This window comes from Sylvia atricapilla, chromosome W (assembly GCF_009819655.1).
Source record: "Sylvia atricapilla isolate bSylAtr1 chromosome W, bSylAtr1.pri, whole genome shotgun sequence".
Classification (NCBI taxonomy): Eukaryota; Metazoa; Chordata; class Aves; order Passeriformes; family Sylviidae; genus Sylvia; species Sylvia atricapilla.
In genome coordinates this window covers 973,779-984,349 of record NC_089173.1, presented here as the reverse complement: position 1 = coordinate 984,349, position 10,571 = coordinate 973,779, and the positions used below count along the sequence as shown (strand labels likewise).

Below are 10,571 nucleotides of genomic sequence, written 5' to 3'. Positions count from 1 at the left end.
TGGCTTTAGGGACAGAGGGTACAGAGTGGGAAGGTATGATGGTGACTTTGGGTACAGTGGGGGCATATGATGGTGGCTTTGGGGACAGAGAAGACAGAGAAGGAAGGTGTAATGGTGGCTTTGGCAATAGAGGACACAGTGGGGGGTATATGATGGTGACTTTGGGACAGCAGGGACACAGTGAGGGGGTAAGATGGTGGCTTTGTGAGCAGTGGGGATGCAGCCCCTCAGTAGGTGGATGTGATGGTGTCTTTGGGAACAGTGGGGACACACAAGACAGTGTGATGGTCGCTTTGGGGACAGAGAGGACACAGCAGGGATACATGACAGTAGTTTGGGGACAGTAGGGATTCAACCCCTCATCAGGGAGCTGTGATAGTGGCTTTGGGGACGGAGGGTACAGAGTGGGAAGGTATCATGGTGGCTTTGTGGACAGTGGGACTACAGCCCATTAGAAGGTGGATGTGATGGTGTTTTTGGGGACAGTGGAGACACAACAAGGTGTGATGGTAGTTTTGGAGACAGCAGGGACACAGTGGGGATGTGTGATAGTGACTGGGAACAGTGTGGATACAGTGGGAGTGTATGACGGTGGCTTTGGGGCAGAGGGGACACAGCAGGAATACATGACGGTGATTTGGGGACAGTAGGGATGCAGCCTCTCAGTGGGAGTATGTCACAGTGGTTTTGGGGACAGTGGGACCCCAGCAAGGAGGTATGATGGTGGCTTCAGGGATAGAGGGGACATATCAGGGACGTGCAATGGTGCCTTTGGGGATGGAGTGGACAAGCCAGAGAAGTGTGATAACAGTTGGGGGTGGAGGGGACATGGCAGGAAGGTATGGCAGTGGCTTGGGGACAGAGGCGATGCAGCCCCTCAGCAGGTGGCGGTGGCATTGGGGACAGGTGGACTCGGTGCGGGAGCGCGGTGTCTCTGTGTACAGCGCCGGGCAGAAGTGCGGGTGCCGGGAGGTGCCCGGGCATCCCGGCCAGCGGCGGGAGCGGCGGCCCCGGGCGCGTCTGGCGGGTCGCGGCGGGGCGGGGGTCGCGGGGCGGTTGCCATGGCAGCAGCCGGGCGGCGCGCGGGGCCGGCGGTGCCCCGGAGCGTACCATGTGCGCCCGGCGGCGGGAGGCGGCGGCTGCTGCCCTGCTACTATAGCTCCGCCACGGCGGGCCTGGCGACCAGGAGCCGCTGCGTCAATGTAACGGCGGGGACGGGGGCGGAGGGGACGGGGAGGACGAGGGGGGACGCTGAGTGACATTTCCACGTCGCGCGTGGCCGCGGGGAGAGGGGGGAGGGCGAGCGGGAGGTGTTAAAATGGCGGCGCGCAGGCGGCTCCCGCGCTAAACCGGCCTCCGTGGCTCGCCCCGCGCCGCCGCCTGTGAGCGCCGCCACCACTGCGAGGTAAGGCCCGGGGCGGCCGTGGGGCGCTCGGTGCGGCCTCCCCGAGCCGCGGGCGCCCGGGGACGGGGGACGCGCTTCGAGGAGGGGGCGCGGCGGCGGCTGGTTCCGGTCCCGGTTCCACGGGCGGCTGTCCTGGGAGCGCAGGCGGGCTGGCCGCGGGTGCTGGCGCGGCTCCGCATCGCTCCTTTGTCTGGCGGTGGTGGGCCCGGGTTGCGCTCCGGCCGGCGGCTGCGGAGGGCGGTTGGAGCGTGGCGGAGGCGTTCTGTTCTTTAATAGTGTTATAGGAAAAAAAAAAAAAAATCACAAACCCCACACCAGAACCAGTTTTTGCAGCCGATAGTGTTGCAGGCGCTGCCGTAGCCCTAGACGCCTGGTAGCGTTGCAAACCTCTGCTCGGAGCAGCGGGAAGAGGAGTTTTACTTCTGGAAAAGCGGCCCAAACTCTCCTGAGGGCTATGACCGCCGCAGCGGCGAGAGATGGGCCGGAGGGGAGGGTTTTTTGGGTGTGGGATGGTGGTTTGTTTTTTTTTTTTTTTGGTGGTTTTTTTTTTTTTTTTTTTTTTTTTTTTTTTTTTTTTTTTTTTTTTTAATCTTATGAAGACATGCGCATTTGTTCATTCTTGCCACCGCACTGGAGTCTGCCTAGAAACAAAGAACATAGCCTGGCTAAGTTGATTCTGGCTCCCAAAGTGTCTGGCTTTATTCTTTCTTTCTCCTTCTTTTACTTCATTTTCTTGTGCCGTCGGTAAAAGCCTCGAGATGTTTCCTTCAATTATTCCCATGTGCCTGCTGATGGAAACACACCCTCCCCGCCACCTCTGTCCTTTGCCTTCCTCGCCCCTGCCAGGCCAGGTTACGCATTTTGGAAAGTGCAGCCATGATAGAGCAAGCTCTGTCTCCCATTTTGCCCCGGCCCCGCGGTGTGACAGCTCGCAGGAGGTGTGCCTTCTCACCGGGAGCCACCCCCTTGCTGAATCATCGCCGAGCCGTGGCCGGACAGCTCGTCCGCCCGGGCAGTGGAACATTCCCCGGCCGAGCATGAGGCGGTGGCGAGGCTGACGCTGAGACCTGTTAACATTCGGTTCAGGCACGGGCGAGCGGCTGCGGGGAGAAAACCTTCCCGTTTCATGGCAGCGGGAGCCGCGGATGCAGTTTTGAGCTCAAAGGCAAGACGTGCGCTGCTGTAAGGAACATCCCCTGCCTTTGAGGTAGTGAAAGTCCGACTGACTGGTCCTGCAGCTGTTAGCTCTAACTCCCCTCTTGCTCAGATAGGCTCCGTGTGCGATCAGCACCAGACTCGGGGAGCAACGTGAGAATTCGTGGTGTTGTGGCTCTTAGCAATAATCCTATATTGCGTTTTCATAGAGAAGTGTATGAACAGTAGTGTCGTGTCTGTGCTATTTGCCTAAAACTAGTTTATTCTGCACTGATGGAAGTCATTGCCTTTGTTACCACAAGGAAATGATGACTTCATCTTTATGGGGCTTGGGATGCACGTGTCAGATGCTGAGGTGTTGATAGGTATCCCTGCCTCCATTCAAAGGTTGCCAAAAAGTAAGAGTGAGAGGTGGGATGAGCAATTTTCAGCTGGGTTGTATCAGGCAAGACTAAATTGCAGCAGTTGTTGGGCATGTAACATGATCCTGTAATTAGAGTGAGGTTATAGTCTATACCCTGTTGAAACTATCGAATGTCTGAGTTGGAGCAGTCTGAATTAAGCTAGTTATTCTGGGATTATACAGAAGCAGAAGTAATGCAGTTAAAGTTTCCATAGAGCAGCTTCCATGGGGTTGCAGAGAGGTTTTCCCCCTTTGGTCCTCCCTGCGGGTGTTTTGTTGTTGAGGTAGTGTGTAGAGGCTGCAATGGTGCTGCTCTCCAGGTTGGAGAAATGCCTTTACATGGCACAGTCCTGTTCCTTGGAGTTTAATTTACTAATGAACATCCAAGTCATGCATCTCGGTCCTGTGAGGGAAAAAAAATCCTGAAGGGAGGATTTGGGGATTCTGCTTCATGCAGAAGTGAAGGACTTAAAGGACTCTGTAATTCAGTCTTAAAACTTCCCTGTCCCCATTACTCTCCAAACCCCAAGAAAGATGAGTGTTAGCAAGTCTGGTGGAAGCCTGGTCTGGTGGAGAGCCTGCAGGCTGTGGTCTTTTCAGTGCTACTGCCAGTGGGGCAGGACCTTCCTGGGGTGACTTCAAGCAGCTCTGGTTTTCTGTAGGGTTGTAGTGGTGTGGAGCTGCAGAGGCAGACCTGAGAGGTTGTGCAGAGATATGGTGTGTGGGCACCAGCTCTGCTCACAGGTGATAATTTCCCTTGGGGTGTGTGTGAATATTTAGACATGGTACATATTTAAATGAAGTTATTTTAAAGTAGAGGTGGCCCAGAAAAGTTTTGAGAACTATTTCAGTGTTTTCAGTGTTTATCTTTCAAAGACAATGGACTGTGCTGAAGCTTCTAGGTATTATGGGATGTGTTGATAGCAGAAGGAGCAGTCTACTTCAGGCTCAGTTGGCCTTCCTAGGAGTGGCTGAGTTTTATGTGTGCACCTGGTTCAGCCTACAGCTGTGTGCCTGCTGCAAATCTGGTGCTGCCTTATGGGCCTTTTGAGATATATTGGCAGAGGCCCAAAGCAGACCTGGTGGTCAGCAAGGAAATTAGCCCCACGGTGCTGTAAACTGTCCTGCTCAGCCTCCTGCAGCATCTGGCCAGGTCAGCAGAATTCAGGGTGCCACATCCTTTCCACTTTTGTGAGGGAGTGAGGGACCCACATCGAAAAAGAGGGAGTGGATCTAGACCTGTCATTCCTCCCTCCATGTGCTGCAGGAAGGTTGCTGACAGTAGGGATGCTGGGCAGTTGTCCCTCTGAGATGTTGAATCCACACAGAGGATTTTCTAGTGGTTTTTGTGCCCAGTTCCACATCACAAGCAATGGGAGCCTGCTCTGCCCTCTTATTCTCTGTTTGGGAATGGCTGGCATAAACCTCAAATGTTATTCTTAGAATTTTACAGACCTAGAAATTTTCTCCTGGGCTTGTCCCATCTTGGCAAGAGGAATATGTAGAGCTTAGAATTTTGCACTTAGGATGCCATCAGATGTGAAGTTTTGAGGGGCTGTTCTGCATGTTTAAGGGAATCTCAAAGTACAACTTAAAACCTTGTGACTGCAGAGAGGCTGGCTTTCTTACTTGCAAATAGCTTGCAAATCAATTTTGAAGCTGGTGCTGTGGTGGAAGTGGTGCTGCTTCTGGCCTTTTCCTCCAGACTCTTCCATCCTTGTGATTTAAGAATAATCTTGCTGAATAACAAGAAAAAAAGACGCTAATTTTAGCCATCACTCAGCTTCTCCATGTGGCCACAGAAATGGTTGTGTTGGCACAAGGACCGGGGGGCCCCAGGAAGGACCGGATGAGGCTGGGCTACAGCATAACTGCATTGCTAATGTCTGGCAAATGGATCTTCCTGAAGACACAAGTCAAACCATGGCTGGCCTAGTCATCAGTGCCTGCAGCTTAGTCAGGAGCCTGAAAACAAATGAAGATTTTCTTGGCACAGGTGAAGATGATGAATCTACAGTTAGGATTTGGTGACTGATGCCCTGTGTCGGTTTAGCAAGGAAGTGATTCTTCTGAGGAAGTTATAGCAAAACCAATTAGTGACTAGGCATGAAAATTGACAGCTAATATAGCCATTAGGAAGGTGACACGCCTCTGCGAACACACAAAGTTAAAATCAGAGAACTCCTGTGACTCTCTTTCTTCCAGCCTTGGAGAGAGGTAACAGGAGTGGGTGGGCTGGCCCTGCTCTGCCGCGGCCCCCCCTCCCCGCTTCTGGGCCTGGCCGGGCTCTGCCGCTGCTGCAGCCCTGGCAGGACCGAGATGGGCCCCAGGTCCCAGCAGCTGCCAGTGGGGGCGAAGGGGAGGCCCTGGCTACTAGCATTTAGCCGACTTTAAAGCTTGCCTCACTGCCGGCCTGGGCCGAGGGAAATGTCCACTGGGCCCCTGATAACAACTCTGGGCTCGAGCTGGGCCGAGGCCACCCTGATACCAGGGAGGGATGGGTGAAGTGTCCATTAGGCTGTCCTGGCCGCTGAGATTCCTGACCGGCGGGCCACTCCCCCCCCCCCCCCCATCGGTGCGGCTTTGAAATCCAACACCGTGAGCTGCAGGCAGCCCAAGAAAGAGGGACACGGGTGAGATGTTAACTCTTTCACTGCATAAATTGAGACCTGAAGACATTAACCCTTTCCCCAAGTGAGAGGAAAATAGTCAAAGTGAGACATGGAGAGACACAGCATGAAACTGAAGCCAGTGAAGAGAGAGAAAAAAAGTAAAGATTCTAAGTGATGAGGAGATGGAGAAGATGCCTTGATTTTTGGGCTGAAAGTCTTTTGTAAGCCGTGGTAACAACTGTAATATGCTAGAATATCCCTTTAAATCGTGGAAAATATGCATTGGGGAAAATCATAAGATTGTTCAGATTGTGGATTGGAGCAAAGGTATTTGTGATGGACTAAGTGAATATTGAAGTAGCTGTAATCCTATGAGAAGCTGTGATTTTATGAGAAGTTTGGACAGAGAGAGAGAGATGAGATATGAAGCCCTATGCCCCAGGGAAAAGGAGAAGACCTCTGTTCCATGAGATGAAGAAAATCCTTTGCGTTTGGAATTGCTCATTTTTAAAAATGATACCCCAAGAGCATCCATGACCCATATGCAGCTGGCGGGAAAGCTACCAATGGGAGGGACTTCACAAAAGCAGATTGCTGAGTGGCTGGTTTTTGTTAGAATTAAAACCCACCAGAAAACGATTCTATGTTGTAGGAGCAACCGAGGATGGCAGGGACAAGGTACTCTGCTGACCTGAGATATTCTAGAACATGTGGTTTTATTGCAAGGGTTGTGGGTAAAAGGGCCTTGCCTTCAGCCACCAGCCTCGGCTGAAGGGAAGTCCCAAAGAGAGAGGGAGAAAACAGGAGGGTATGAGCTAAGGGAGGAGGGAGCGAGAGAGCAAGGTGGCAGGGGGAAGAGGAGGAGAGGTAAGAGTGGGGGGAAAAGGCCAAGGGTAAGAGATAAGAGGTAAGAGAGCAAGGTCCTTGTTACAATACATTATATCTCCTTTTGTGATGAATATTCTAATTTACAGTGACCAATACAAGACACAAAATCCTATAGAATCTACATACAGCCTATAAGAACTACTACGTTACCATACTGTGTTATATTTTAAACTCTAAAAGCTACTCTTTAGACTTTTCTCTTTTGCTACATTGACCTTTGGATCTCTTAGCCAGCAGAAAGGTATTGTTCAGTCAAAAGGGATTCTCCTTCAGCTAGCTAGGCTATTGTTTTCAGGTTATATAGTAACTAAGACTTGGTATCTGTCTTGGTTTGGGAAGACAGGTATTTGCCAGGGAAAGCTGGAGCTTCCCTTGGAATGGAGAATGTAAACCACCACCACCACCCTTTTTCCAATTATAATTTTTTCAGTTAAAAGCCTTTAGGCAAAAGATTTTGGAAATAGAAATAGCAGTTCTTTACTGGTATGTATAAAAACAAACAAACAAACAAAAAACCAACTACAGCATTGATAACAAAAACAGTACCAAGAACTTCAAGGATTTTGCTTCACAAAAGCCCAGGGCATTTTGGTATCAGTGCCTTTGCAGGATCCCCAGAGCACTAAGCTGGGAACAGTGGAAAAAGAGTCTCGGGCTGGTAGCTGGAGTGGCAGGATGTCCCGGCAGTGCAGGGGCAGGGTGTCCCAGCAGGGCAGGGGGATGCGGGGTCACGTTGTAGCAAGAGGAGCAGCGCTGATGGAACCACGACGGCGGGGCAGGGCTGGCCCAGCTCTCGCAGGGCGGCAGAGAAGCTCAGAATTCCAGGGCGAGCAGATGATGGCAGATTTCCCAAGACTGGACTGCAGTGAAGTCCTCCAGCAGGAGCACCAACCCAGCCGTGCCTTCTCCTTGAACGCTGAAAACCAGACTGACTGGCTACCTGAAGCTCTGCTCTTTACCTGCCTAAACCCCTCCTCTGAGCTTGGACCACCCCTTTGTTTTGTTAAATAGTCTTAAGTACAACATTTAGTCTCCTTGGTAACTTATGGGGAAAAAATTCTTTAGAGTAAAAAAGAACAAAACCTAACCCTCAACAGTATCCTACAACTCAAAGTAAGCTTTCATTTCTGTTTTGATTATAGGTTTCATATTTTCAGAATCTTTTGCTAAGCAATCATATTTGTATGGTTTCCCTGATTCATGTTCCCCAACACTATGTTGTCAGTGGGAAAGTTCTGTGGCAGACCAAGAGACTTCTCTCTCTAAATGAACTAATGAAAGACTATTTATGGGTGGTAAACTGACTAAAGAGTTCCAAGTTTTGTCTCTTTATGTTGTTAGTGGGAATGTGAACAGTTTGTGGGGAGAGGGAAGTGTTTTGAAGGTTTCATTTTGATTCTCATTTTCTTCTTTTAGTGTTTGTTAATATACCTATCTTTATACCTTTTAAGTTTGAGCCTGCTTTGCTTTTCTCTTAATCCTATCTCATAGCAGAAAAAGAGTAAATGATTCTGCTAGGCACTCCAACCACTACACTAATTTTGAGAAACAGGAATTGGCAAACGAGAAACCACTACATGCCACAGTAGGACACTCCTGTGCTGGTGGTGACAACTTGGCTTTTTCAGTGGAGTGAACCATTGCATTACTCAGATGTGTTGGGAAAGAGTATGGAGCATTCATAGTGTTATAAATGGGCCAGGAGACCTGCTCCTTTGAAAGGCCTTTATTAGTCAGCTCTTTCAAGGGGGAACTCGAGGGGTCGCCTGCGCCGCCCTCGCTCCTGTCGCCGCTGAGGATCAGGTGTCAGGCGAATCTGCTGCTCTTGCTGCAGCAGAGTCGGGAGTTCCGGCCTCGCGGGAATCCCCAGGAACTCAACTGGGCTCGTGTGGTCTAGGGGCGTCACTTCTTCCCAGTCTCTTTGTGGTTATGGCGAGGCGGCAGAAGCAGAATTCAGTCCTTAGGTAGTTGAGGGTCTTCTCGGTGTTGTAGTGTCTTCCTTTTATCTGGATTTTGTGCTGGGTCCCGGCTTTTGGGTCCGCTTGCCGGCAACTGCACTTCGGTTTGGAGCGGTGCACCATGGAAGTCCTTGGATTTTCCTATTAGGCGGGGCCGGCAGCTCGAGGAGCTGGTGGGGAATGGGGACAGCCTAGCCCGACGGAAGGGGAAGGGAACTCGGGTTTTTAGAGGGGGTATACAACTTGGAATAAGGTTTTGAGGGTACAAATTTTGGTACAAACAGCATAACTTTCTTAACAGACAGGTTACAACTGGCATAACATTTTAAACAGCATAACTTTCTTAACAAATGACAGACTGTGTCAAAAAAAGGGAATTTCTGACATTTCATTCATTTCACATAGGAGCAGGCTTTTTTGGACCATGAACATACTAGAAGTTATGTGTGGAAACTGAGTACTAGAAACACGAGGCTGCTCATTGAGAGGGAGGCTGAGCACTGAAAAGCACAGTTTGCTTAGATCTCAATATCCAAAGGTAGTCAGGAGTGATGGCTCTCTTGGTGTGCTTTGAGAACAGTGTAAACATCCAACCAAAGAACTGCCACGTCAGACAGACATGGCATCTTGCATTTCCATTGCCCAGATCCAGCCTCCCAGCAGCCATCAGGGAAAATGTGAGAAAAATCTTTTGCAAAATGCTAGAAAATCTTGGTCGGGGAGTGACTGCAGCCTGGAAGCAGGGAAGAAAGGATGTCTTTATTGAACAGTGTGTTTGCTCTTAAAATCCCTTAAAAGCTCTGAAGCTCAAGCTTGCTTGATTTGCTGTGTTTGCCATATGTAATATTTCAGTGAGAAGTTTCAATTCAGTGTGGCTGAATTGATGCAGGAGTTCCTTTTTAGGTGATAGGGATCCACTTACCCATGTGTAATGTACTGGTTTGCTTTTTAGACTGTTTTTTGGAGGGGAGGGGTTGTGAGCTTCTTTACAATTGATGTAGTCCAGATCTCTGGGCAGTGCATGCATCCATCTCTAGGGCAATACTTAGGTTCTAATTTGTCATATAATTTAAGCACAGTGTTGTCTCTTTTGCTGAAATTCAGTCTTTAAGCTGGAGCATTTATAATAAAACTTTTTGTAATTCTCTGTTTACCTCTAATGCAACACCACAGGTTCCCCAGACTTTGTGTCTGCTGCTGAAATGGAATTCTTTATTGTAATAAACGATCAGCCAATTTTACCAATAAAGAAATTTATTGAAAAATTGAAATATGAAAGTCCGAGAAAGCCACAAGCAAAGATCAGCACCAAGCCCAGGGTCAGTACTGGGTGAACCTCAGATTCGACCTCTATCGCACCGAACCCCCCTCTGTTCACAACCTCTGCCTTCGCAGGGTCCCGTTTTATACAGTTTTTCGACTGGACAGTGGGTTGCCTCATTCTTTTGTCCCTCTTGTTTTCTTTGCATATTCATATCTCTTCTCCTCGCTGCTGGTCCTATGAATAGTTTTCGGGGCAGGGATGGACACTTGATTACATTTACAGGAACCAAGCACTGGGATGCACACCCATGGTGATGTAGATAAGATGTCCTTTAGGTGTTGATCACTGGGTCATTGGCAGACCCATCTTCGGAGGAGACTCATCTCTTGGAGCCACCCTTCTTTCTGTTGCAAATGGGTCGCTTCCCCTGTTCCCGGCAGGGGTGGCACAATTCCCAAACACCTTTATTTTTTCCACATAAATTACTTTATACCATATCTTACAATAAAACACGAATTAATTCCATAACATATATATGACTTATTGTTATAAATATTACATTTACTACACTTATCGTGCCTCCTAAGTATAGAAATTGTATAAATGGATCCTTTTAGTTTGTTTTCTCCAGATTTCCATGTGTGCAAATTGCTGCCCCTGGATAGATGACTTGCCTGAATTTGTGCTTGTGATGCTTTTGCAGTTGGCCACCTCTTGCCTGCTAAGCTGTGCAGTGCGTGTTGTTATTTTAAAAGGTGTGTATCCTCCCCATTTTCCATGCCATCTTCCAGTAAGGATTGTCTACCCAGAGTGATGTTATCATCTCCCATTTTAAATGGTGTCAGCAGATATTTGTTTTTTCCCTTCTCTCATTCTGATGCTAAGT

General features: G+C 49.3%; 1 protein-coding gene across 5 annotated transcripts in view; it reads left to right on the top strand.

Moving 5' to 3' along the window:
- Positions 1-1,145: 1,145 nt before the first annotated feature.
- LOC136373333 (muscleblind-like protein 3) overlaps positions 1,146-10,571 on the top strand; it is a 120,805-nt gene continuing 111,379 nt past the window's right edge. For 2 of the 5 annotated variants that reach the window (XM_066338237.1, XM_066338235.1), the window contains exon 1: positions 2,417-2,612. The gene's annotated coding sequence lies outside the window, so the exon portion shown is untranslated. Of the gene's footprint in view, positions 1,203-2,416; positions 2,613-10,571 lie in introns of those variants that run through there. The other 3 variants (XR_010745631.1, XM_066338236.1, XM_066338238.1) reach the window with 2 other exon arrangements.